Source organism: Aquarana catesbeiana, linkage group LG01, assembly GCF_042186555.1.
Source record: "Aquarana catesbeiana isolate 2022-GZ linkage group LG01, ASM4218655v1, whole genome shotgun sequence".
Lineage (NCBI taxonomy): Eukaryota > Metazoa > Chordata > Amphibia > Anura > Ranidae > Aquarana > Aquarana catesbeiana.
The window spans coordinates 210,238,984-210,265,948 of NC_133324.1; positions in this window are offsets into that span (position 1 = coordinate 210,238,984).

Here is a 26,965-nt window from a genome sequence, read left to right on the forward strand (position 1 = left end):
ATCCTGAAGAAGGCCGACTATGACGGGAAGTATGGACCTTACCCCAACCCCAATATCAGAAAGTGGTCAAAAATCTGCACCGGAATTTCGGGGTACGACGATCGAAAGATCAGCTCAGGAAGCGGTGGTCGGACCTGAAATTAAGAGAGCCCGAGCAGTACAGAAAGATCCGGAGAGTGCTGCAAAAAAGTAAGTAGTTGTGCTGTGTTCCTATTTTTTTGTCTTTATTACGTTCGTGCTGCTCCATATGCTTTTCTTAAGTGTTGTACAGTTTAAAATGGCAAATTTAATGTTCATGGGCCCATTATTCGTTCGTATCAAACATTTTTCTTTTGGCCTATAAAACATCATTGTTTAGGCCATATGCATTTGCCAACATTTTTTAGGGACTACTTGTATGAAAAATATTTGGTTCTGTAGATGGGTTTGTTACTAGAATGAAATGCAAACTAGATTCTGTGTAAGGAGAGGACACTCAGCAGCTGTTTAGACATCTGGACGCTGAAGCACTAGTGTGGGACACAAGAACACCCTTTTTATTAGGGGGTCCCCCACAGGTGCTCCAGTGTATACTATAGGGGTGTCTCCATCTGTGAAGCTTGTACAAGACAGGTAAAGTATTGAAGCTTGACAAAGGACAATAAAAATGCTACATCTTGGAACTCTGCCCAAATAGACAATTGTACCCTACTTCCAAAAAATGTTTCATCTTTAGATTTCGGCCATCAAATATCTGTGTGCTAATTATACCATTTTTGTTTTACATAGGGGAGAAAAGACTCGGAGGACACCCCTCATCCGAGGAGACCACAGACCCCCCACCTCTGGAAGAAGGGGAAATACCCCCAAACCAAGCTGAGCAGGAGGAGGAAGAAGACATGGTGGAAATTGACACCATAGCAGGTGAGTGTCTGCGACCACAGACTCAGGTAAGAGATGGATGCCGGAAGATTTTTGATACCTGTTTTTGTTTGGTTTCTCTCTTTTTAGGTGATCGTGTTGTTGTGGATCGAGATCCTTTCACATCAGAAAGTGCCCAGATCCTGATCGAGGAGATCATGGGGTGTAATTTAGAATTGGAAAACCTCAAGAAAAAAATCAATGATGTTATTCAAAAAAATAATAACATCATTGATGTTTTGGGTCGAATTTAAAACCCCGCAAAATCACTTTGTTTTTTGTGTGCTACAATCTTAAAAATGTTTTAGCGATGTTTAGAAAAGCCAAATTTGGAGGATGCACACAGTGTGCCAACATGTGCTATCTGCCATCACGGGAGATCAATGGACGTGTTTTGGGGGTGCAACCCCTTCCTCAATAATAAAGTAGCTGTGAGGAAGGGGTTGCTCCCCCCAAAACACTTCCCTTGATCCCCCGTGATGGCAGCTAGCACATGTTGACATTTGTAAATTGGTGTGCATCTTCCAAATTTGGCTTTTCAAGGGGTGACTTCACCCCATCTGAACGCAATATCAAACACAGTTCCTAAATACTCATGTCTGATATTGCCTTCAATTTTTACCATATGTGAACTTTGTAAGTTCAAGATTTTTGTCTTTCTTGTTGGTTTTACACAGGCCTGTTTTATCTTAAATGGACATTTCTATTTTTGATAATGCCACCCCAAAAATTGTTATACAACAAACATGTTGGTTTGTTTTAAAAACCTTTTCTAAATGCACATGTGATTGTGCAGGTATTAAAAAGATTGTTAATCAAGAATGTGTGGATTATTGTCTCAACGCTACAATACTTTTGTGGTGATGTAATTGCTGTTTTCTGTGAAAATGGGGGTTATTTCCTAAGGGCAAATCCTCTTTGCACTACAAGTGCAGTTTCAGTGCAGTTTCAAGTGCACTTGTAGTGCAAAGTGTCTATGCCTTTAGTAAATAACACCCAACAGTGCTTTGTATAAGGTTACACAATCATGCCATTTTCAGGACTCCCCACATTGCTGTCAGGGTCAGCTAAAACAAACACAAGCAGTAAATGTCACCAAAGATTAGCTTTTTTTTTAAATTTGATAAAGGCTTCACAAATTGTCTGGCATATTGATGGCCCCCCTACCCGCAAAGAACTCAAGGTATCTTAACCGGACATCATGGACACTCAGGGAGGGCAAGCCAGGACGGCCACTTTCAAGCACCGTCAGGGTTGTTTCATGTAGAATTCCGGCCTCAGGCCCAACTGAGCCAGCATAGTTGGCAGAATGTTGGCGTAAAAAGTTATGTAGAACACAGCACGCCAGGATTATATGATTAAGTTTATACTCCGCCATATGGATGGGTGTCAGAAATAGGCGGAACCGGCTGGCCAGGATTCCAAATGTGTTCTCCACCACTCTTCTGGCTCTGGCCAGCCAGTAATTAAAAACCCTCTGTTCCGGGGTGAGGGTCCAAATCGGGAATGGCCGCATAAGATGGTCCTCCAGTGCAAATGCTTCATCTGCAACGAAGACGAATGGGAGTCCTTCCACATTGTCTTCTAGAGGTGGCAAGTCCAAGCTGCCATTCTGGAGACGCCTGTAAAACTCCGTCTGGGTGATGACTCCACCATCGGACATCCAGCCATTCTTCCCCACGTCCACATACAAGAAGTCGTAATTAGCCGACACCACCGCCAACATCACAATACTATTGAACCCCTTGTAATTATAATAGTACGACCCCGAGTTGGGTGGTGGGACAATGTGGATGTGTTTCCCATCAATTGCCCCTCCGCAGTTAGGAAAGTCCCACCTCTGGGCAAAGTGGGAGGCCACAGTCTGCCATTCCTGTGGCGTGGAAGGAAACTGTTGAGGAAAACAAAAAGAAATTAGTATTTTTGCATATAAACATGGCAAGCAGATTAGACACAAACATTCTTGGCCAACCTCCAGATAACATTTATTAAGGGGAATTTTACAACACCAAAGTATAAGGTACACCTATCATATTCCCCCCCCCCCCCTCATGGGCCATTTCTAACATTATAGGGGGGGTGAATCTTGGACAGGTAACCCTCTCCACTTCATTGAGAAATGAATGCCTAAATACAGGGTATTACTTGGAACAGCCCCTCCTTAGTTACACTATTGGCAGCCCACTGGACAGGTAAGAAGTGTCATAATACAAAGATATAAATACACACTGTACACATTTGAGCACATTTGGACATTCTGCTATTACCTATCAAGATAATAATAGGATACAAAAACTTTCAACAGTACCATTTGAAAGTATGCAGGCAGGCCCTTGCACTACATGCTTTGGGTAATTCATCCATACATCTGACCACAAAAGAGATGGGTATAGTGTGTATGGGTTTGGCAAAGTCAGCAGATAGATGATTGAGGATAGATAGAGAATTGGTATCAGCTGACTTAGCAGTTGGGGGGAGGGAGGGTTCCAAATGATTTGGGAACCCCCCCAAAAAAGCCTCTGGCACTCTGCCAGAATTTAAAGCACAAATCACATTTCAAAACATTTTAGGGGGTGTTTGGGGTAAAGCACAACTACGGAGCTGATAAAATACATTGTTAAGTGACTACATGAGGTGAATATAGGGCAGGAGAGCATGCTGGGGAGGTTAGTGAAGGCAAATATGTATGAAGGACTGAAAAAATAATTACATAAAAATCCAGCATGCATGAGAACAAAGGAGACATTCACAGCATATTATAATCATGGTAATTAGGGAATGAGGAGAGAAATACAATATATTAGCAAACATTATATACAATAAAATGTGATATTAAAGGATAAAAATCTTACCTTCATATACTCCTTCTGTAGGACCTGGATGACGGCAGAACAGGTCTCTGGGATAATGATCCCCAGAGCCTGGGGGGAGATGCCTGTCGAGAACTTCAAGTCCTGCAGGCTTCTCCCTGTCGCCAAGTACCGCAGGGTAGCGACGAGCCTCTGTGATGGCTTGCCTCATGCAGGTATCCTGCCTGCTGATATAGGGGGTCAGCAAAGCCAATAAACGGTGAAATACGGGGTCCGTCATCCTGAGAAAGTTCCTGAAATCATCAGAATTATTCTCACGGATCTCACGGAGCAAAGGCATATGAGAGAACTGGTCACGCTGAAGCAACCAATTCTTGGTCCATGAACTCCTCCCCACCCTGTCTATGGACTGGACTTGTGTCAAGGTCAGGACCCCAACACCAAGCCCCCGCACAGCACGAACTCTACGAGGAGTACATATACGCAACATGGCTAGAAAACAGTCGGCTGCTCAGAACGAAGTAACAGAACGCACTGAAGAACAGCAAGGCCTGTGAAGAGCGACCTGAAAAACAGTAACAAACGAACAAGAACACAATGACTAAGTCACACGGAACTTGCTTGCACGCACTGAAGAGCAGATACAAACCCACAAGCACAAACTGAACCGTAGAAAACGATCTGAAAGTCACGAGTCTGAAAAAGCGCGAATCGTCTCTCACCAAACTTTTACTAACACGAGATTAGCAAAAGGAGCCCAAAGGGTGCCGCGCTTGGTTCTGAACTGGCCTTTTCTAGTCTCGTCGTACGTGGTTGACGTCACCGCGTTGTTGGCGATTGGAAATCCCGACAACCGTGTATATGCAAAATAAGTTTGAGCCAACATCCGTCGGAAAAAATCCTAGGATTTTGTTGTCGGAATGTCCGATCAATGTCCGACCGTGTGTACGGGGCATTACAGTGTTGTGGCACCACCACCATCACCAAAGGCCCAATTTTTCTGCCATTGTTCAACAGGGGCATGTAATTACAATTCTTGATCTAATATTTCACAGCAGGGCCCTGTGAGGGCTTACAGTGTTGTGGCAACACCAACACCTAAGGCCCAAATTCCTGCTGAGTATATAGGGCAGGCCCCTACTTTCAAACATCCAACTTACAAACGACTCCTACTTGCAAACAGAAGGAGACAACAGGAAGTGAGATGAAATCTACCCCTAGGGAGGGAAATTCTCTCCTGTAAGAGTTAATATGGGAAAAACGTTTCTCCTTTCCACTGATGCTTTATCACCAATCCTTGTTTCACTAAAAACCCCAAATTTTCAAAAAACATTTGTCATTGGGACAAAAAGTGAAGAGAAATCTTCTGAAGAGGAGCACAGACAGCAAAACAAATGTCACAGGGGTGATAACCCTTCCCTATGTTTTCCAAAAAGCTTAAAATAGATTATTTTGCTGGAGCTAAACTTGTTAAAAAACAAGTTCAAAATTACAAACAGATTCTACTTAACAACAAACCTACAGTTAAAAATGTCATTTTGTGCAGGGACTGTTCTAAGCACGGAAAACACGCGCCACTTTACAGGCATACTGTAAAGAGCGACCTGAAAAACAGTAACGAACGAACAAGAACACAATGACTAAGTCACGCGGAACTTGCTTGCACGCACTGAAGAGCAGATACAAACCCACAAGCACAAACTGAACCGTAGAAAACGATCTGAAAGCCACGAGTCTGAAAAAGCGCGAATCGTCTCTCACCAAACTTTTACTAACATGAGATTAGCAAAAGGAGCCCAAAGGGTGCCGCGCTTGGTTCTGAACTGGCCTTTTCTAGTCTCGTCGTACGTGGTTGACGTCACCGCATTGTTGGCGATTGGAAATCCCGACAACCGTGTGTACGCAAAACAAGTTTGAGCCAACATCCGTCGGAAAAAATCCTAGGATTTTATTGTCGGAATGTCCGATCAATGTCCGATTGTGTGTACGGGGCATTACAGTGTTGTGGCACCACCACCACCACCACCATCACCAAAGGCCCAATTTTTCTGCCCCTGTTCAACAGGGGCATGTAATTACAATTCTTGATCTAATATTTCACAGCAGGGCCCTGTGAGGGCTTACAGTGTTGTGGCAACACCAACACCTAAGGCCCAAATTCCTGCTGAGTATATAGGGCAGGCCCCTACTTTTAAACATCCAACTTACAAATGACTCCTACTTGCAAACAGAAGGAGACAACAGGAAGTGAGATGAAATCTACCCCTAGGGAGGGAAATTCTCTCCTGTAAGAGTTAATATGGGAAAAACGTTTCTCCTTTCCACTGATGCTTTATCACCAATCCTTGTTTCACTAAAAACCCCAAATTTTCAAAAAACATTTGTCATTGGGACAAAAAGTAAAGAGAAATCTTCTGAAGAGGAGCACAGACAGCAAAACAAATGTCACAGGGGTGATAACCCTTCCCTATGTTTTCCAAAAAGCTTAAAATAGATTATTTTGCTGGAGCTAAACACGTTAAAAAACAAGTTCAAAATTACAAACAGATTCTACTTAACAACAAACCTACAGTTAAAAATGTCATTTTGTGCAGGGACTGTTCTAAGCACGGAAAACACGCGCCACTTTACAGGCATACTGTAGATACCCCCAGGTACGATATTTAAAGTGGTTGTAAAGGTATATATATATTTTTTTTAAATAACAAACATGTTATACTTACCTTCACTGTGCAGCTCGTTCTGCACAGAGTGGCCCCGAACCTGGTCTTCTGGGGTCCCTCGGCGGCTGTTTCAGCTCCTCCCCGCAAGCATTTACCACCTTAATGCGAGCTCCCTCGCATGGTGGTGAGTGCTTGCGGGCGCGCTCCCGTGATACAGCCGGCGGCTATAGCCGCTCGCTGTATCACTCGGCCCCGCCCCCCGGCGTGCCGCGTCATCGGATGTGATTGACAGCAGCGCGAGCCAATGGCTGCGCTGCTTTCAATCCATCCACTGCAGCCAATCAGCGACCAGGCTGAGTTGCAATGAAGATGACGAGGACGAGCAGCGAAGATTCGAGGCGTCAGGTAAGTAAAACGGGGGGCTGAAAAAAAAAGGTGAAAAAATTTTTACCTTTACAACCCCTTTAAAGGAATATTTCAATATTTTTTTTTTTTTACTTTAAGCATCATTAAAATCACTGCTCCCGAAAAAACGGCCATTTTTAAAACTTTTTTTTGCATTGATATATGTCCCCTGGGGCAGGACCCGGGTCCCCAAACCCTTTTTAGGACAATACCATGCAAATTAGCCTTTAAAATTAGCACTTTTGATTTCAAACTTTTGAGTCCCAAAAACGTCAATGGGGTTCTAATGTTCGTGCAAATTTTCGGTCCGTTCGTAGGTTCTTTTGCGAACCAAACCGGGGGGTGTTTCCTGATTCAAATTCTCGAACAGTGAGTGAAGCAGGGAGTCAAGACACAGACTTTTGGGAAGGCCTTGGGCATCTTGTTTCTTGATGACTTTAATGTGTTACTTTGCATCACTGATCCCTATAATGGGTATATTAGGGGACAATAAGGGAGGACACCTGCTAAAGGCTAGCATACCCCCCAGGTACCCCCTCAAGCACTGCCACAAGAGAGAGCTGTTCTTAGAGAAAGACATGGAACCCTTTTAACAACATAGGAGGGTTTGCCTTAGTGGGATATTCTCATGGATGAAGACTGGAAATGGAGCGAGTACAAAGAAGGGCAACAAAGCTAATAAAGGGTCTGGAGGATCTTAGTTATCAGGAAAGGTTGCGAGCACTGAACTTATTCTCTCTGGAGAAGAGACGCTTGAGAGGCGATATGATTTCAATATACAAATACCGTACTGGTGACACCACAATAGGAATAAAAGTTTTTTGCAGAAGAGAGTTTAACAAGACTCATGGCCACTCATTAAAATTAGAAGAAAAGAGGTTTAACCTTAAACTACGTAGAGGGTTCTTTACTGTAAGAGCGGCAAGGGTGTGGAATTCCCTTTCACAGGCGGTGGTCTCAGCGGGGAGCATCGATAGCTTCAAGAAACTATTAGATAAGCACCTGAATGACCGCAACATACAGGGATATACAATGTAATACTGACACATAATCACACATAGGTTGGACTTGATGGTCTTTTTTCAACCTCACCTACTATGCAACTATATAATGATCTTGCTTTTTGTCTTATTCATGTATGCTTGTTTCAAACTTGTCATATGCCTAATTTCCCAGGCTACTCAAATCTCTGACCCAGCTGCGGCTAATAGAGCTTACCTCAGCTTATATTCCAAACACCAAGATGAGTATGTTACGGGATAAGTCATATCCATGGCTTAAGAGGGTATTGTAATAATATGAATTAATTATAGGGACTCCATTTTAATAAATTCCCATTATTTGATTTGTTCCTGCTATTTCAGTATATGATTGTGTAAGGAATGTCTGTATAACAGCATACACCCTATAGTGTATATTTATGGTAAAGCCCTTTCAAGTTTGTATGTCCTGTTTATCATTAGGCAATCAGCTTCATTTTATGACTAAATGACCAGGTGTCCAGTTTACTGTTTTTAGTTTCTGTACTTTAAAGCCTCTCTCTTGCTGTCACTATGCACACCCCTAGACCACCCCCCCCCTTATCCTTTCATCTGTATACCATATAAGCTGGATGATTTTCCATTAAAGACAGACATTTTATGAATTTACTTCCTGTTTCATGTTTTTTATCTGAATGTCTCACGGTACCGAAGGGCCCAGGGTGGCTTGCCAAATTAACCAAGGATGGTCGTCCAGAACCAGAATTCCTTTCACCCCGTTCATGGACAAAGCGCTCTCTCCAGCAGACATTCAGACCCTGATGGATCTGACACTCAACATTAGGCACCACCAGATACCATAGTACCCCTTCAGTCATTTTCAAGGCCACACTGCTGTCTAACCATCTCCATCACCAGCTCCACTATTGGATTAACTGGCCTCACCCATTAATCCCCATCCCACTCTCTGGACACTCTTATGGACAGCACAGCAATGAGAATCTTACTGGTGGGTCATAATTTCAATCTTTACAGGCCCTGCTTTATACAGATCTACTAGGTTTTCTTGTTTGCAGTTATGTTGGCATGTTGTCTGTTATCTCCCCTCACCCTGTTCCCACCCCTCTTTTTTTTCCTTAGTAGACAGACTCTTAGGGGACTCCCCAAATGTTCCTGTTATGTAATCTGAACCACTAATGGACTTGTCCATTTGTCTACTGTATTGTTATTCTGAAAAAGTAATACATTTCATAAAAAAAATAACATTGGATAAAGGAAGTTGTAGCCCATCTCTGGGCAAAGCGAAATGATTTTCCCACACCTCCCTCCACCAATATTTTAAAAAAAACCCTGTTTTACTCACCTAGGTCCACCATCATTGGATCCTCTTCAGGGAATGGAGATGAGTGATAAAGCATTGTAGCCAATGCAGACATGACATCATCATGCCTTACCGGTCTTAAGAATCTTAGAGGATCCTGCCTCTCGACAGCCAAAAGAAAGCATCTATGTCACACAGGCAGCAGTGTGGTCATCCGAAGAATGAAACTCCCACCCTGCAGTGAGGAAGAGTGAAGACTTGGGATCCACCACGGGATCCACCACAGCCAATGCAGGCATGCACATCATCATGCCTTACCAGTCTTCAGGATCTTAGAGGATCCTGCCACTTGACAGTCAATAGAAAGCGTTCATGTTGCACAGGCAGCAGTGTGGTCATCCGAAGAATGAAACTCCCACCCTGTAGTGAGGAAGAGTGAAGATTTGGGATTCACCACAGATTTAGATAAATAAAAGGAAATTTTAGATTAGAACTTTGTTTAAGCTGCCATAAAGATTATTTTGGGGGGGTGAGGGTAAGATTTTTTCGGGGGTGGACTGGATGCCCATATTACAGGGTGTAAATTGCTGATTAGAGCATAGATGAATGATGTTACATTTATATTTTTTATCTTTTAGCATACTTGTACAAATATTAAATTGATTCTGTATATAAAACTAAGAACATAGATCTCACAGTAAGGCAGGCCATACACAGTTTAAACCTTGGCCAGTTCAGCAGGAAACGGCTGAGATTTGAACCATGTGTGGGCAGGCCGAGTGCACCAAGTTGATCGATTGATCAACTTGGATACAACCAGCATGCCAGATTGTACCTGCGATTATCACTAGTGGCTGCTATAGCTGCTAGAAATAATCACTGTCATCCCCTGCCCTCTCCCACCCCCCGTTGGAAGAAGACAAAGGGATTTCCGCATCACCACTGTCTGTGGTGATAGGGGAATCAAGAAAATTTCTCTGGTTGCAGGAAATAAATTTTCTCCATGTATGGTGGGCCTAAATAAAAGAATGCCAAAATCAGTATTTTCAAGCAGTGGACCCTCTGAAGTTTAGGTACTGTTGACTATCAACATTAACCGTTTGCTTTACGCCATAGTGGTCCTTACTGTATATCTGCAGTATTGTTAGTAAACAACACGGCAGAAATCACTCGGGTGGCCAGTGCATTAATGACTCATTGGATGGCTTAAATCACAGATATAGTGTACAGAGCTGATCCAAGTAGCTACAGTATGTACCTTGTGATCTTTGTGATCACTGTTTACATTTGAGAGCCATCCCCTTTTGCTACAATAGAGGAAAGGGAAACAGAGGATATTATTAAATATTAAATTAATGAGGGGTTTAGCAGCACCAAATTACTGGTGAGGTGTTTTAACCCTTTCACCCCTCACCCTTGATACCACTTTACTACAGCTTGTCTCTGGTGTTGTATTATTTCCTTGCAACTTAGGAAAGGTGAAAAGAAACAAAGAAACTGCACTCTTTGTTTCTTTTCACATTATAGGTGTTTTTACACTTTACAACATGCAGCTCTTTATTGTACTTTATTTATTTTTTGGTCATTGACTTGCGTGGTTTTGGCACCTATTGGTTACTATATTTTCCTTCAACTTAGGAAAGGCGTTGGTCTTTGGAGCAGTGCCACTGGGTCTGCACCATTCAACATCAAAAGAATAATAGTTTGGTTTTTCATGTTTTCTTCTTGCAGTTAGGGATAAGACCATTATATTGTATGTTATGATCTCTACAATTTTTTCTAGTATTGGTTCTTTTGGATTACATGCAGAAACAAACTTGTGCTCATTGGACTACTAGCTAAGACAACCATTATGTGCTTATAACAGGAACATACCCAAATCCATGGCTCCACTCTAGATTTGCTCCTTTCAACCCACAAGATGACCCAGGTGCTGGCTACCACAAACCGTCTACACTCTGTGTAAAAGAAAATGTAAGATGCACTCCAAAAGTAGCTTTTTTTTCTATATTTAATTTGTCAAGAGATGAAAACTGCATACATGAATGTCTCCACCCGAAACCACCTTCCTTGACTTGCTTCACCATTGCTGGCTTGCTCTTAAGGATAGTCCTTCATTGTGAGCAAGCCAGCAGTGGTGAAATGCATCAAGGAAGGTGGTTTCAGGTGGAGACATTCATGTATGCAGTTTTTGGCTTTTGACAAATTAAATATAGAAAAAAGAACTACGTTTGGAGTGCGTAGCTCTCTAGAAAGAGGAGCTAACTCTTGTAGTTTGGCTTACATTTACTTTTAACCATTATCTGCTGTTTAAAAAAAACAAATTTCTGAATAAATATGGGTTTTGTTTTGCTAGCATCTGCTGTTGGTTTTACACATGCAATAAAAAATAGAAAGCTTATAGTGGCATTGTTTTACCAGTAACAGGTGTGTTTACTAAAAATGTCCAGTGGCCATTACCTGCAAGTATTCTTTATTCTTTGTCCTCTTAACTACATATTCCATTTGCAGTTTTGGCTATAGTACTTTTATTTTACTGGGTGTTAATAATGCCTCGCACAGGGTTTATTTTTTGTGCATAAGCATATGCTGTGCTTTTCCTTTACATTTCAGTCAGCACATCACAATATAACATCAACAAGGTTGTTTATCACTGTGTCATAGCTCAATTTGAAGTGAGAATGTGGCAGTTCTTACCAGCACAAGAAATATTGCTGATCCTGTCCTTAAAGAAAAGAAAGAAAGAAAAGCAAATATGCAATTCTGTTTAGTTTTGTTGCCCTTAAACCTGTAGAAATCAGCTAACACACTGAAAAAAAGTCCTGACTAGAATAAACCCACAGACACATGTATTCATTCAGTCAGGCAACACATAGAATGTTGTATATCCATTTGCTACAAAGACCGCAGATGCATTTGTTGTGCATGTAACCAGGTCAAAGGCTGTTCAGCTGCAGGAACAAACTTGATTAAGACTGGAGATAATGTTTTGAAAGATTGTAATTTATCTTTTTTTGAAGGGGTTATCTTTGTTCTATAGCTATCACACAGAGCAAGGTTAACAAATATTCAGTGATGAATATTTGAAAGCTAGTTAGATACTGTTCACAGAAATCCTTTGATATGTCTGTCAAATACAGCAAATATATAAAAAATATAGCTCATGATCCATATCTGTAAAAGCTGTTTTTTCTTATACTTTACTGTCACATTTTCAGATTTTTTTTATATCCATGTATGCAGGAAAAACATACTCTCTATAGTGCATTTAACACAAAAAGCATATCAAGGTTGTTTTTCTAGCCATTTTCTTTTATTTCTGTTGACTTGAAAAACAAGATTTTTGCACAAGAGTTTGGGTCTCTACCCCAGAGCATATGTATAAACTGAATAACAAAATCTAATATAGTGCAGCTTAAAGCAGAACTAACCCCTCCTAAAATGAACTAAAGTCTCTTTTTTTTTAGTTAACAATAACACACATGTTATACTTACCTGCTCTGTGCAGTGGATTTGCACAGAGCAGCTTGGATCCTCCTCTTCTCGGTTCCCTTTTCGCTGCTCCTGGCCCCTTCCTCCTGTTGAGTGACCCCACAGCAACCAGCTTGCTGTGGGGGCACCTGAGCCAAGACACCTCCACTTGTTCATTCAGACATGGAGCCATGGCCCAGACCTGCCCCATTTCTCTTCTCATTGGCTGACTGACTTTAATTGACAGCAGCGAGAGCCAATGGTGCCATGATGCTGTCTCAGCCAATGAGAATGGGAGTCCTAGGCAGCCGAGATACTCCTACAACATTGCTGGATCTAGATGGGGCTCAGGTAAATATCGGAGGTGCTGGGGAGGCTGCTGCACACAGAAGGCTTTTTACCTTAATGCATAAAAAACCTTTAGCCTTTACAATCGCTTAACTCTTACACCCAATGAAGCTGCCATTTTATCATCTGTTTGATTTGTAGTTGTCATGCTACTACACAAGTGATCAACTTTAGCAGTAGCCATTTGGTGGCTTCACAGTTAGGTAGGAAGTACAAGCAATTGTGACAGTTATCACTGAGTATGCTTTGAACAAACTCTTTTGGGAAATACTTAAATAAATGGGTTTAATTCCTTTTTATCAGTGGTTGTAAAGTGGCTTATTTAGGTTTCTTCTATTCTATTATAACTGGGTGATCCCACCAACAACACTCTTTCTGTCTTAGGGTGACATGGCAGACTCATCATACTGTATCTATGGAGGAACAACGTTATTACCCTAAGGCCAGCCATACACGATTTGAATCTACCAGGAACTGGCTGAGATTCGAACAGTTAATGGGCAGGCTGAATGTACCAAGTTGATTTTATGATCAACTTAGGTACAATTAGGCTGCTAGATTCTCTTGCGATTATCGCTAGTGGTTGCTATAGCCCTTAGCAATAATCACTGTCTTCTCCTGCTAGGAGAAGACAATTGCGACATTCCTGTGTCAATACTGTCTGTGTTGATAGGTAAAGAACGCCTCCCTCTTTATGTCTTCATCATAACATAGGGGGAAGTATTTTGTCTACAGAGATAACTAGGAAGAATGTATCTTATCTTCTGTCAAAATCAACAGGTATTTTTTTCACCAAACTGAAGTAACAAAACAGATTTAATGGTATATTTAACAGGCTGAAAGGAACCTAGTAATAGAAGTTTATTGTTGGAGTTTACAGACTGTAATACCAAATCCACTGTATGAGTTGTTTGCCATTGTAATGAACATGTACAAATCATCATTTTATTTTCTCCAAAAAGTACATATCAAAACAGCTATTTATTTGTTCTTCAAAATCGTCTGTAAGTACTCGGATTTGGAAAATTGGTTGTCAGCTCTTAGGTGTAATACTTTGTATTTTGTTAAACATGCCTCCCCCCTCCCTCAAAAATATAGCTTGTAACTAATTGATAATTGTAACTAATTGCCAACTGCCAGCTATACATAATTGCACTTCTGATAGGGGGGCAACATTTACATTTGGCATTTAAGTTCACAAACAGAAGGTACAAAGCCAATGAAATTGCCTCTGCACCATGCGATCACTGTGACCAATTACATCATCACATAATATAAACAATGGCTGCAGTTAACAGCCCGTTTTTACTTTCCTATTACAAACTGGTTGGTGTGGGAGAGGAAAGAAACCTTCCTGATTGTAGCCAGTACCCATAAATGAATAGCAATGTCACCAGTAACAAAAAACAGTCATGCATCCCCTACAGTATCAGCTCCATCCTGTCTCTGATCTTACCTGTATATTAACCCCTCATCTCCCTTATCCTGCACATATTCCAAGTGCTGCATCAATATAAATCTCCAGGTCATCTTGGGGTGTCTACTTTCCAAAAAGCAGTCATTTCAGGGGTTTTCATACAGCCAGGGCCTTTTTTATTTGCTATGTTTTATAGCAGAATATATATATTATTTATTTATTTATTTATTTTTTTAAGTAAAGTTAAAAAATGTAAAAAAATCCTAGTGGTAAATAAATTAATAAATACAACCAAAAGAAAGCTCTATCTTTCTCAAAAACATATAACATTCATTAGGGTACAGAGTTGACTGACAAAGTAATTGTCAAACTACCACAGTGTTGAAAACTGAAAAATGGCCCGAACAGGAAAGGGGTGTAACATGTCAGTTCTCAAATGGTTAATAAACTGAGTTTGCAAAGGAGTTGTCAGATATGAGGTATTTATGCCAAAACAAAACTTTTCATTAATGATAATTTGCTTATAGTACAAATAGTACACAGTAAACCCATACAGATATTTGATTTAAACATATAGTTACAGAGTTAGTCTAGTTGAAAAAAGACACAAGTCCATCTAATTTAACCAATAAAAGGGAAAAAATTGCCTGGGCTGTGGCTCTGTTCCCTCTACCATCTTCCATAGTACCTCTGCTCCTAGTACTTTATAGCCCCACCTGCCTTCCAGCTACAATCAATGCACAATTATATCATCTTAAATTGCAGTACTTCCTGTGGACTAGGGATGAGCCGAACACCCCCCGGTTCGGTTCGCACCAGAACCTGCGAACGGACCGAAAGTTCGCACGAACGTTAGAACCCCATTGACGTCTATGGGACTCGAACGTTCAAAATCAAAAGTGCTCATTTTAAAGGCTAATTTGCATGGTATTGTCCTAAAAAGGGTTTGGGGACCCGGGTCCTACCCCAGGGGACATGTATCAATGCAAAAAAAACTTTTAAAAACGGCCGTTTTTTCGGGAGCAGTGATTTTAATGATGCTTAAAGTAAAAAAAAAAAAAAGTGAAATATTCCTTTAAATATCGTACCTGAGGGGTGTCTATAGTATGCTTGTAAAGTGACGCGTGTTTCCCGTGTTTAGAACAGTCCCTGCACCAAATGTCATTTTTAAAGGAAAAAATCTCATTTAAAACTGCTTGCGGGTTTAATGTAATGTCGGGTCCTGGCAATATGGATGAAAATCAGTGAGACAAACGGCATGGGTACCCCCCAGTCCATTACCAGGCCCTTTGGGTCTTGTATGGATATTAAGGGGAACCCCGCACCCAAATTAAAATAAGGAAAGGTGTGGGGCCACCAGGCCCTATATACTCTGAACAGCAGTATACAGGCTGTAGGTTTGTTGTTAAGTAGAATCTCTTTGTAATTTTGAACGGGTACATTTTTAACGTGTTTAGCTCCAGCCAAAAAATCTTTTTTAAGCTTTTTGGAAAACATAGGGAAGGGTTATCACCCCTGTGACATTTGTTTTGCTGTCTTTCCTCCTCTTCAGAAGATTTCACCTCACTTTTTGTCCCAATGGATTGGAAAGCATCAGTGGAAAGGAGAAATGTTTTTCCCATATTAACTCTTACAGGAGAGAATTTCCCTTCCTAGGGGTAGATTTATTCTCACTTCCTGTTGTCTCCTTCCGTTTGCAAGTAGGAGTCGTTTGTAAGTTAGTTGTTTGAAAGTAGGGTCCTGCCCTATATACTCAGCAGAAATTTGGGCCTTAGGTGTTGCTGTGGCCACAACACTGTAAGCCCTCACAGGGCTCTGCTGTGAAATATTAGATCAAGAATTATAATTACATGCCCCTGTTGAACAGGAGCTGAAAAATTAGGCCTTAGGCACTGGTGCTGGTGCCACAACACTGCAACCCCTCACAGACACTCTAGTTGGAATGCAGGAACGAGCCCTGCTGCAAAGTATTGCATCAAAAATTGTAATTACACGCCCCTGTTAAACAAGGGCTGAAAAATTGGGCCTTAGGCACTGGTGCTGGTGCCACAACACTGCAACCCCTCACAGACACTCTAGTTGGAATGCAGGAACGAGCCCTGCTGCAAAGTATTACATCAAAAATCGTAATTACACGCCCCTGTTAAACAGGGGCTGAAAAATTGTGCCTTAGGCACTGGTGGTGGCACCCAGAACCAAAAATGTTCTTACAAGCTATCAGCGTGATGATTGAGGAGGAAGAGGATAATTACTCAGGGATAGTCACTCAGCATCAGCATAGGCAGTCTTTGAAGGGATCTGAGATTTAAAAAAAAATTATTCGGTTACATCAGCATCAGGTGCTTGGTAGCTGGTGGTGATCCAAGACTGATTCATTTTTATGAAGGTCAGTCGATCGACCGAGTCAGTGGACAGACGCACCCTGTGATCGGTTACCACGCCTCCAGCAGCACTGAATGTGCGTTCCGAAAGAACGCTGGATGCAGAACAGGCCAGTAGCTCAATTGCATACTGTGCAAGCTCTGGCCAGTGATCCATCCTCAAGACCCAGTAACCCAGAGGATTTTCGGTGGGAAAGGTGTCCAAGTCTGATCTTGCCCCTAGGTATTCCTGCACCATGTAAAACAGACGCTGGCGATGGGTGCTGGAACCGATCATACCTTGGGGCTGCGGACCAAAAAATTGTCTGAACGCATCGGTCAGACGGCCACCTTCTCCACCGCTCCTTCTTTGACTGACCGAAGCCTCAGCAACACGTTGTCCAGAAACAGGAGTTTGTAACCTCCCAGTCTCTGGGAACGCATTGCACAGACCTTTCTGCAAGGCCTCCCGAAGATGTTTCATCCTCTGCTCCCTCTGCGATGGCAAGATAAGGTCCGCAACCTTACCCTTGTAACGTGGATCAAGGAGGGTTGCCAGCCAGTATTGGTCCTTCTCCTTGATACCACGAATACGAGGATCCTTATGCAGGCTTTGCAGGATCAGGGAGGCCATGCAGCGTAGGTTTGCTGAGGCATTCGGTCCGGAGTCCTCTGGGTCACTAAGGACGACATGGTCCGCAGCCACCTCCTCCCAGCCATGTACAAGTCCATGTGTTTCTTGGGACTGATCCCTTAAAGACTGCTGCTGATGCTGAGTGCCAGGCTCCACCTCCATACTGACACAATCTTCCTCCTCCTCCTCCTCCTCTTCCTCCTCGTCCTCTTCCTGTGTGATCGGCGGGCACGCAGGAACACTGTCTGGATAAAGGGGGCCTTGAGAGCTAAGGAAGTTCTCCTCTTCCTGCCTCTGTTCTGCCTCAAGTGCCCTGTCCATTATTCCACGCAGCGTGTGCTCCAACAGGTGGACAAGGGGGACAGTGTCACTGATGCATGCACTGTCACTGCTCACCATCCTCATGGCCTCCTCAAATGGTGACAGGACAGTGCATGCATCCCTGATCATGGCCCACTGGCGTGGGGAAAAAAAAACAAGCTCCCCTGACCCTGTCCTGGTGCCATAGTCGCACAGGTACTCATTGATGGCCCTCTGCTGCGTGTGCAGCCGCTGCAGCATGGCCAACGTTGAGTTCCACCTGGTGGGCATGTCACAGATTAGGCGGTTCTTGGGCAGGTTAAACTCCTTTTGGAGGTCCGTCAGCCGAGCACTGGCATTATATAACCGGCGGAAATGCACACAGACTTTCCTGGCCTGCCTCAGGACATCCTGTAAGCCCGGGTACCTGCCCAAGAACCGCTGCACCACCAAGTTAAGGACGTGAGCCAAACAGGGCACATGGGTCATTTGTCCCTGTCGGAGGGCAGAGAGGAGGTTGGTGCCATTGTCGCAAACCACCATTCCTGCCTTAAGTTGGCGTGGCGTCAACCACCTCTGAACCTGCCCCTGCAGAGCTGACAGAACCTCTGCCCCAGTGTGGCTCCTGTCCCCCAAGCACACCAGCTCAAGCACCGCATGGCATCTTTTGGCCTGCGTACTTGCGTAGCCCCTTGAACGACTATGGAGCACTGCTGGTTCCGAGGAAGAGGCCATGGAGGAAGAAGAGGAGGGGGTGGAGGAGAGAGGTGTGTCACAATCATTAGCATTTTGGAGGCGTGGTGGCGGAACAACCTCCAACACTACTGCACCTTGTCCTGCATCCTTCCCAGCTGCCAGCAGAGTCACCCAATGCGCCGTGAAACTTAGGTAACGTCCCTGTCCATGCCTGCTGGACCATGAGTCAGCGGTAATATGCACCTTACCGCTGACCGCCCTGTCCAGCGAGGCATGGACATTGCCTTCCACATGCTGGTAGAGAGCCGGAATCGCCTTCCGTGAGAAAAAGTGGCGTTTGGGTACCTGCCACTGAGGAACCGCACATTCCACAAAGTCACAGAAGGGGGCAGAGTCTACCAACTGAAAAGGCAGCAGTTGAAGTGCTAGCAATTTTGCCAAGCTAGCATTCAACCGTTGGGCATGTGGATGGCTGGGAGCAAACTTCTTTCGGCGGTCCAGCAGCTGGAGCAGGGAAATTTGCCTGGTACAATCTGACGTCGGTGTACCAAAATCAGATTGCCCACAAGTACGTGGCTGTGACACACTTAATTCTACACCTTCATTCCTCAGTGCAGGTCTCAGAGAGGACTGAAGGTCTAGTGGGGTTGGAAATCTCAGCTGATGAGGAGCAAGCAGAGGTCCTCTTTGTTCTTTGGTGTGGGTCTTTTAGATACGCTTGCCAACGAACTGCATGGCAGGTCAACATATGTCTGGTCAAGCATGTGGTACCCAAGCGGGAGATGTTTTGGCCACGCGAGATACGCTTGAGACATATGTTGCAGATAGCAGCGGTGCGATCTGATGCACTCGTCTCAAAAAAGGCCCACACCAAAGAACTTTTTGAATAACGCGCAGAGACTGCAGCGCCCTGCACATGTGGAGCTTTGGGGTGTGATGCAGTCAATGTGCTGCCCTTAGGCTGGCCCCTGGAGGGCATCCTGCCTCGTTGGTGATGTGCCGCCTCCTCCTCCTCCTCCTCCTCCTCCTCCTCCTCTCTCCTATCAGGCACCCACGTTGAGTCAGTGACCTCATCATCCCCTCCCTCCTCATCACTGGAGCAAACCTGGCAGTATGCTGCAGCAGGGGGAGCATGACTGCCAGATTGCTGTCCTTCTTGGGCACCCCCTCTGTCCGTGCTCGTGTTACTGCCTTCATCAAGCTCAGTATCATCATCAGAGCCTTCCAAACGCTGGGCATCCTCCTGGAGCATGTACCCAACACTGTGGTCAAACAGTTCGAGGGACTCCTCAGGAGGACATGGTGGGGCTAGGGAAGGAGTCACTGATGACATTGAGCCGAGGGAAGAGGCCGCTGCTTTGCCAGACAAAGTACCCTGGACATGGGTGAGAGAGGATGAGGAGGATGAGGACGGCTTGGTCATCCACTTGACCAAGTCTTCCGCATGTTGCGTCTCAACATGGCCAGCTGCCGAAAAAAAGGCCAAGCGTGTCCCATGGCCACGTGCTGATGAGGATGCACCGTCTCCACGACCAGCACTAGACACAGAGCCTGCTTGCCCTCTCTTATTGGCTTGTGACTGTCTGCCTCTCCTTCTTGGCCTTCCAGACATACTAATGGCCTGTAGCTGCACTAAGCTGGGATATATATATATATATATATATATATATATATATATATATATATATGTACTGATACTGCAGCTAGCAAAATCAACTGCCTGCCTGTAGTATGAGAACACCACCAACCTTCTACAGGTAGCTTTAGCTGAACACTGTGAGGTGGACGCACCGCACTAACTTGTAGGTTTAGCAGAACACTGTGAGCAGGACGCACTGCACTAACTGTAAATAGTCTAGCTGCCTGACTGTGGTACTAATAGGATCAAAAGAACACCAGCAATTTTCTTCAGGTAGCTGTATTTACTGTAACAAGACAAGCCTGCCTGTCAGTAAGAAGATAACAGAAACAGATCTAGCTGAACACTGTGAGCAGGACGCACCCCACTAGCTTGTAGGTTTAGCTGAACACTGTGAGGTGGACGCACCCCACTAACTTGTAGGTTTAGCTGAACACTGTGAGCAGGACGCACCCCACTAACTTGTAGGTTTAGCAGAACACTGTGAGCAGGACGCACTGCACTAACTGTAAATAGTCTAGCTGTCTGACTGTGGTACTAATAGGATCAAAAGAACATCAGTAATTTTCTTTAAAATACTGTAACAAGACAAGCCTGCCTGTCAGTAAGAAGATAACAGGAACGGATCTAGCGGAACACTGTGAGCAGGACGCACCCCACTAGCTTGTAGGTTTAGCTGAACACTGTGAGGTGGACCCACCCCACTAACTTGTAGGTTTAGCTGAACACTGTGAGCAGGACGCACCCCACTAACTTGTAGGTTTAGCAGAACACTGTGAGCAGGACGCACTGCACTAACTGTAAATAGTCTAGCTGCCTGACTGTGGTACTAATAGGATCAAAAGAACACCAGCAATTTTCTTTAAAATACTGTAACAAGACAAGCCTGCCTGTCAGTAAGAAGATAACAGGAACGGATCTAGCTGAACACTGTGAGCAGGACGCACCCCACTAGCTTGTAGGTTTAGCTGAACACTGTGAGGTGGACGCACCCCACTAACTTGTAGGTTTAGCTGAACACTGTGAGCAGGACGCACCCCACTAACTTGTAGGTTTAGCAGAACACTGTGAGCAGGACGCACTGCACTAACTGTAAATAGTCTAGCTGCCTGACTGTGGTACTAATAGGATCAAAAGAACACCAGCAATTTTCTTCAGGTAGCTGTATTTACTGTAACAAGACAAGCCTGCCTGTCAGTAAGAAGATAACAGGAACGGATCTAGCTGAACACTGTGAGCAGGATGCACCCCACTAGCTTGTAGGTTTAGCTGAACACTGTGAGGTGGACGCACCCCACTAACTTGTAGGTTTAGCTGAACACTGTGAGCAGGACGCACCCCACTAACTTATAGGTTTAGCAGAACACTGTGAGCAGGACGCACTGCACTAACTGTAAATAGTCTAGCTGCCTGACTGTGGTACTAACAGGATCAAAAGAACACCAGCGATTTTCTTCAGGTAGCTGTATTTACTGTAACAAGACAAGCCTGCCTGTCAGTAAGAAGATAACAGAAACGGATCTAGCTGAACACTGTGAGCAGGACGCACCCCACTAGCTTGTAGGTTTAGCTGAACACTGTGAGGTGGACGCACCCCACTAACTTGTAGGTTTAGCTGAACACTGTGAGCAGGACGCACCCCACTAACTTGTAGGTTTAGCAGAACACTGTGAGCAGGACGCACTGCACTAACTGTAAATAGTCTAGCTGCCTGACTGTGGTACTAATAGGATCAAAAGAACACCAGCAATTTTCTTCAGGTAGCTGTATTTACTGTAACAAGACAAGCCTGCCTGTCAGTAAAAGATAACAGAAACGGATCTAGCTGAACACTGTGAGCAGGACGCGCCCCACTAGCTTGTAGGTTTAGCTGAACACTGTGAGGTGGACGCACCCCACTAACTTGTAGGTTTAGCTGAACACTGTGAGCAGGATGCACCCCACTTACTTGTAGGTTTAGCAGAACACTGTGGGCAGGAAGCACTGCACTAACTGTAAATAGTCTAGCTGCCTGACTGTGGTACTAATAGGATCAAAAGAACACCAGTAATTTTCTTTAAAATACTGTAACAAGACAAGCCTGCCTGTCAGTAAGAAGATAACAGGAACGGATCTAGCTGAACACTGTGAGCAGGACGCACTGCACTAAATGTAAATAGTCTAGCTGCCTGACTGTGGTACTAATAGGATCAAAAGAACACCAGTAATTTTCTTCAAAATACTGTAACAAGACAAGCCTGCCTGTCAGTAGGAATATAACAGGAACGGATCTAGCTGAACACTGTGAGCAGGACGCACTGCACTAAATGTAAATAGTCTAGAAGATAACAGGAACGGATCTAGCTAAACTGAATACAGTGTATATATATATATATGCAACACCTGGGATGCATATATATACACAATACACTTTAAGTGCAGCTAACTGACTGACTGTCCTGCCTAATCTAGCTAACTCAAATGAAATGACACTGTCTCTCTCTCTCTCTAAGCACACCGGAACACACTGCACAGGGCCGCCGTGCAGGCGGCCTTATATAGTGTGGGGCGTGTACTAAATCCCCTGAGCCATAATTGGCCAAAGCCTTCTTGGCTTTGGCCAATTATGGCTCTCTGTTAAGGCGGCGCGGTGATTGGCCAAGCATGCGGGTCATAGTGCATGCTTGGCCAATCATCAGCAAGCAATGCACTGCGATGCCGCAGTGAATTATGGGCCGTGACGCGCCACACGAATTTGGCGCGAACGGCCCATATCGTTCGCAATTCGGCGAACGATCGAACAGCCGATGTTCGAGTCGAACATGGGTTCGACTCGAACACGAAGCTCATCCCTACTGTGGACTATGCCCCTTTGTTGGATCTGTTTCTCTGGGTGTGTGACATACTGCTGACCCAGCCTGCCTGACTATGCTAACATCAACCCCCAACTAGGGATGAGCTTCATGTTCGAATTGAACGCATGTTCGACTCAAACATTGCCTGTTCAGTCATTCACCGAATTCCGAATGATATGGGTCATTCGCGCCAAATTCGAGTGGTGCATCACGGCCCAGTGTATTGCTGGCTGATGATTGGCCAAGCATGCACTATGACCCGCATACTTGGCCAATCACAGTGCTGGCTGTACAGAGAGATGTAATTGGCCAAAGCCAGGGTGACTTTGGCCAATTATGGCTCAGGGGTTTTAGTACATTCCTCACACTATATAAGGCCGCCTACACGGCGGCCCTGTGTAGTGTGTTCTGGCGTTGAGAGAGAGATAGATAGACAGAGAGGCAGTGTCATTTGATTTAAGTTAGATAGAGTAGGCAGGAGAGTCAGTTAGCTGCACCTACAGTGTATTGTGTATATATATATATATATACATCCTAGGTGTTGTATATAGATAAATAATTATATATATATATATATATATATATATATATATATATATATATATATATATATATATATATATATATATATATATATATATATATATATATCCTGTATTCAGTTTAGCTAGATCCGTTCCTGTTATTCTCTTCCTACTACTGACAGGCAGGCAGGTGTTTTTACAGTATTTACAGCTACCTGAAGAAAATTGCTGGTGTTCTTCTGATCCTATTAGTCCTATTAGCTAATAGGATCTGACAGGATACATGTCTATTCGACCATTAAGTGAATCTCTACGCTACTGATTCTATTGGCTGCCTATGTTCAAAGGGGCGGGACAGACATGGACGCTCTCTTCATATAAAGACATAGTGTGCATCAGCGTGGTACCGTCGCTGAGGACGTCAATGACGAAACACGTACGACGGAACCATGCACACTACGTCACTTCCGTGTTTACGAGTGGGTGGAACGCAGGTGGAGCGCAAAGCTGCCGGCATCCCCCATCTCGATACACGCTTTGTTTTATCGGTTTTTATTTAGTTGTCTATCTGTTGGGAATCGGTGTCACCTTTTCCCAGTGAAAAACTGGTTAGGAATATACGGCTTTTGGATGTTTGTTCCATATATATGCTTTTATTAAATAAACAGATGCTTTTTTACACTACTACACTATGGAAGCTCTTTTTTCATGTTTTGGTGTATGAGGGCACAACAGCATCTACCAATCAGCCAGGACACATCCAGGGCATCCACCGCAGACAACAGGGAGCAGTGACCTTCATATAAAGCACTATATGCCTATTACTCCTGCAGGGGTGCCTGGAGTCGGTGAGTAGGAAATCTGTAGGGGGAGCACAGAAGACACCTGGAAACATCTTTAAGCACTAAAGTCACCCTGATGATGTTCTAGTTTGATGCAGATATAAGCTTATGGGACTATTGTAAATCATTCTGATTTATTTACTGCAGCATATATCGGGTTCAAGCCTCACTATATGATTTGTATTGTACCCGCTTGGCTGACTGCTTGTGTTTGATCCATGTATTTATTTATGTAGACGTGTTTGATGCAGATATAAGCCTATGGGACTATTGTACATCATTCTGATTTAACTACTGCAGCATATGCCGGGTTCAAGCCTCACTATATGATTTGTATTGTACCCGCTTGGCTGACTGTTTGTGTTTGATCTATGTATTTATTTATGTAGACGTAACAGTATATACTAGTACATATATATTGAGGCATCTCTGTCTACATACTGTACCTATATAGGCAGCCCATACATACACCATTTTCCCTTTACCACACATCACTAAACACTCAACAAATATCAACCTAGGGATCTAGGGACCTTTCCTTACCCATTTCATACCAGTCACTGGGGCATTATATCTCACTCACTGACTGAGATGATATGGGTATTGATGTGTAATTCTCTATTACTATAAAATACCTTTCTGTGGTTTTTCTTAATATGCAGTAGCATTTGGGTTTTTCTTAGGTAGCGCCAACTACCCCATTTTTTTCACTCTATAATAAGCTAGCGGCGTACCCCTTGTGAGTGCTCAGTGTAGGAGAGGCAGCAACCTGTTCTCTTACCATATAGGCCTATCCTAAGTGCAGCTTTTCTACCTGGTAATATTAGCTACAGTATTTACAGTTAGTCTAGTGCGTCCGCTGCACAGTGTGCACCTAAAGCTACCTGAAGAAAATTAGTGTTCTTCTGATCCTATTAGTACAGTACCGCAGGCAGCTACAGTATTTACAAGTTAGTGTAGTGCATCCTCTGCACGGTGTGCACCTAAAGCTACCTAAAGAAAATTAGTGGTGTTCTTCTGATCCTATTAGTACAGTACCATAGGCAGCTGTAGTATTTACAAGTTAGTGTAGTGCGTCCTCTGCAGTGTGTACCTAAAGCTACCTGAAGAAAATTAGTGTTCTTCTGATCCTATTAGTACAGTACCGCAGGCAGCTACAGTATTTACAAGTTAGTGTAGTGAGTCCTCTGCACAATGTGCACCTAAAGCTACCTGAAGAAAATGAGTGGTGTTCTTCTGATCCTATTAGTACTGTACCACAGGCAGCTGTAGTATTACAAGTTAGTGTAGTGCGTCCTCTGCACAGTGTGCACCTAAAGCTATCTGAAGAAAATTAGTGGTGTTCTTCTGATCCTATTAATACCACAGGCAGGCAGCTACAGTACTTACAGTTAGTGTAGTGCATCCTCTGCACAGTGTGCACCTAAAGCTACCTGAAGAAAATTAGTGTTCTTCTGATCCTATTAGTACAGTAACGCAGGCAGCTGTAGTATTTACAAGTTAGTGTAGTGCGTCCTCTGCACAGTGTGCACCTAATGCTATCTGAAGAAAATTAGTGGTGTTCTTCTGCTCCTATTAATACCACAGGCAGGCAGCTATAGTATTTACAGTTGGTGTAGTGCGTCCTCTGCACATTGTGCACCTAAAGCTACCTGGAGACAATTGCTGTTGTTCTGCTCCTATTAATACCACAGGCAGGCAGCTACAGTATTTACAGTTAGTACACTGTGTCCTCTGCACAGTGTGCACCTAAAGCTACCTGAAGAAAATTAGTGGTGTTCTTCTGATCCTATTAGTACAGTACCACAGGCAGCTGTAGTATTTACAAGTTAGTGTAGTGCGTCCTCTGCACAGTGTGCACCTAAAGCTACCTCAAGAAAATTAGTGGTGTTCTTCTGATCCTTTTAATACCACTGGCAGGCAGCTACAGTATTTACAGTTGGTGTAGTGCGTTCTCTGCACAGTATGCACCTAAAGCTACCTGGAGACAATTGCTGTTGTTCTGCTCCTATTAATACCACAGGCAGGCAGCTACAGTATTTACAGTTAGTACACTGTGTCCTCTGCACAGTGTGCACCGAAAGCTACCTGAAGAAAATTAGTGGTGTTCTTCTGATCCTTTTAATACCACAGGCAGGCAGCTACAGTATTTACAGTTAGTGTAGTGCATCCTCTGCACAGTGTGCACCTAAAGCTACCTGGAGACAATTGCTGTTGTTCTGCTCCTATTAATACCACGGGCAGGCAGCTACAGTATTTACAGTTAGTGTAGTGCGTCCTCTGCACAGTGTGCACCTAAAGCTACCTGGAGACAATTGCTGTTGTTCTGCTCCTATTAATACCACGGGCAGGCAGCTACAGTATTTACAGTTAGTGTAGTGCATCCTCTGCACAGTGTGCACCTAAAGCTAATTGTGGACAAGGAAAGACTACTCCTGCGCTTGTGAGGGTCTGTTTGGGTTTGAGAAGAGTAGTATTGTGAACTGTAGCAAAACTAAAAAAGATGGTGTTGCATGTCCCGCTGCCCAGAGATTGACCCCGGGGTGGTCAGGTAAGGCTATATGGAGAGTGATGGATGAAGGGCGCGTGATCAATAGCTCACATCAAAACATATAAAATTTATTGAAAGGGAATTAGAAGCGAATAAAAACAATTGAATAATACCAATACTACGTATCAAGTGAACAGGTAACAAAATATAAAAGGCATGGAAAATTAAAAATGGGTTGAAAATATCATGAGCCCATGTTGAGGCGGGTGTTTAGAGTTGGCTGACGCGTTTCGAGGATAACCTCTTCATCAGAGCCTTTTGAGAACCAGG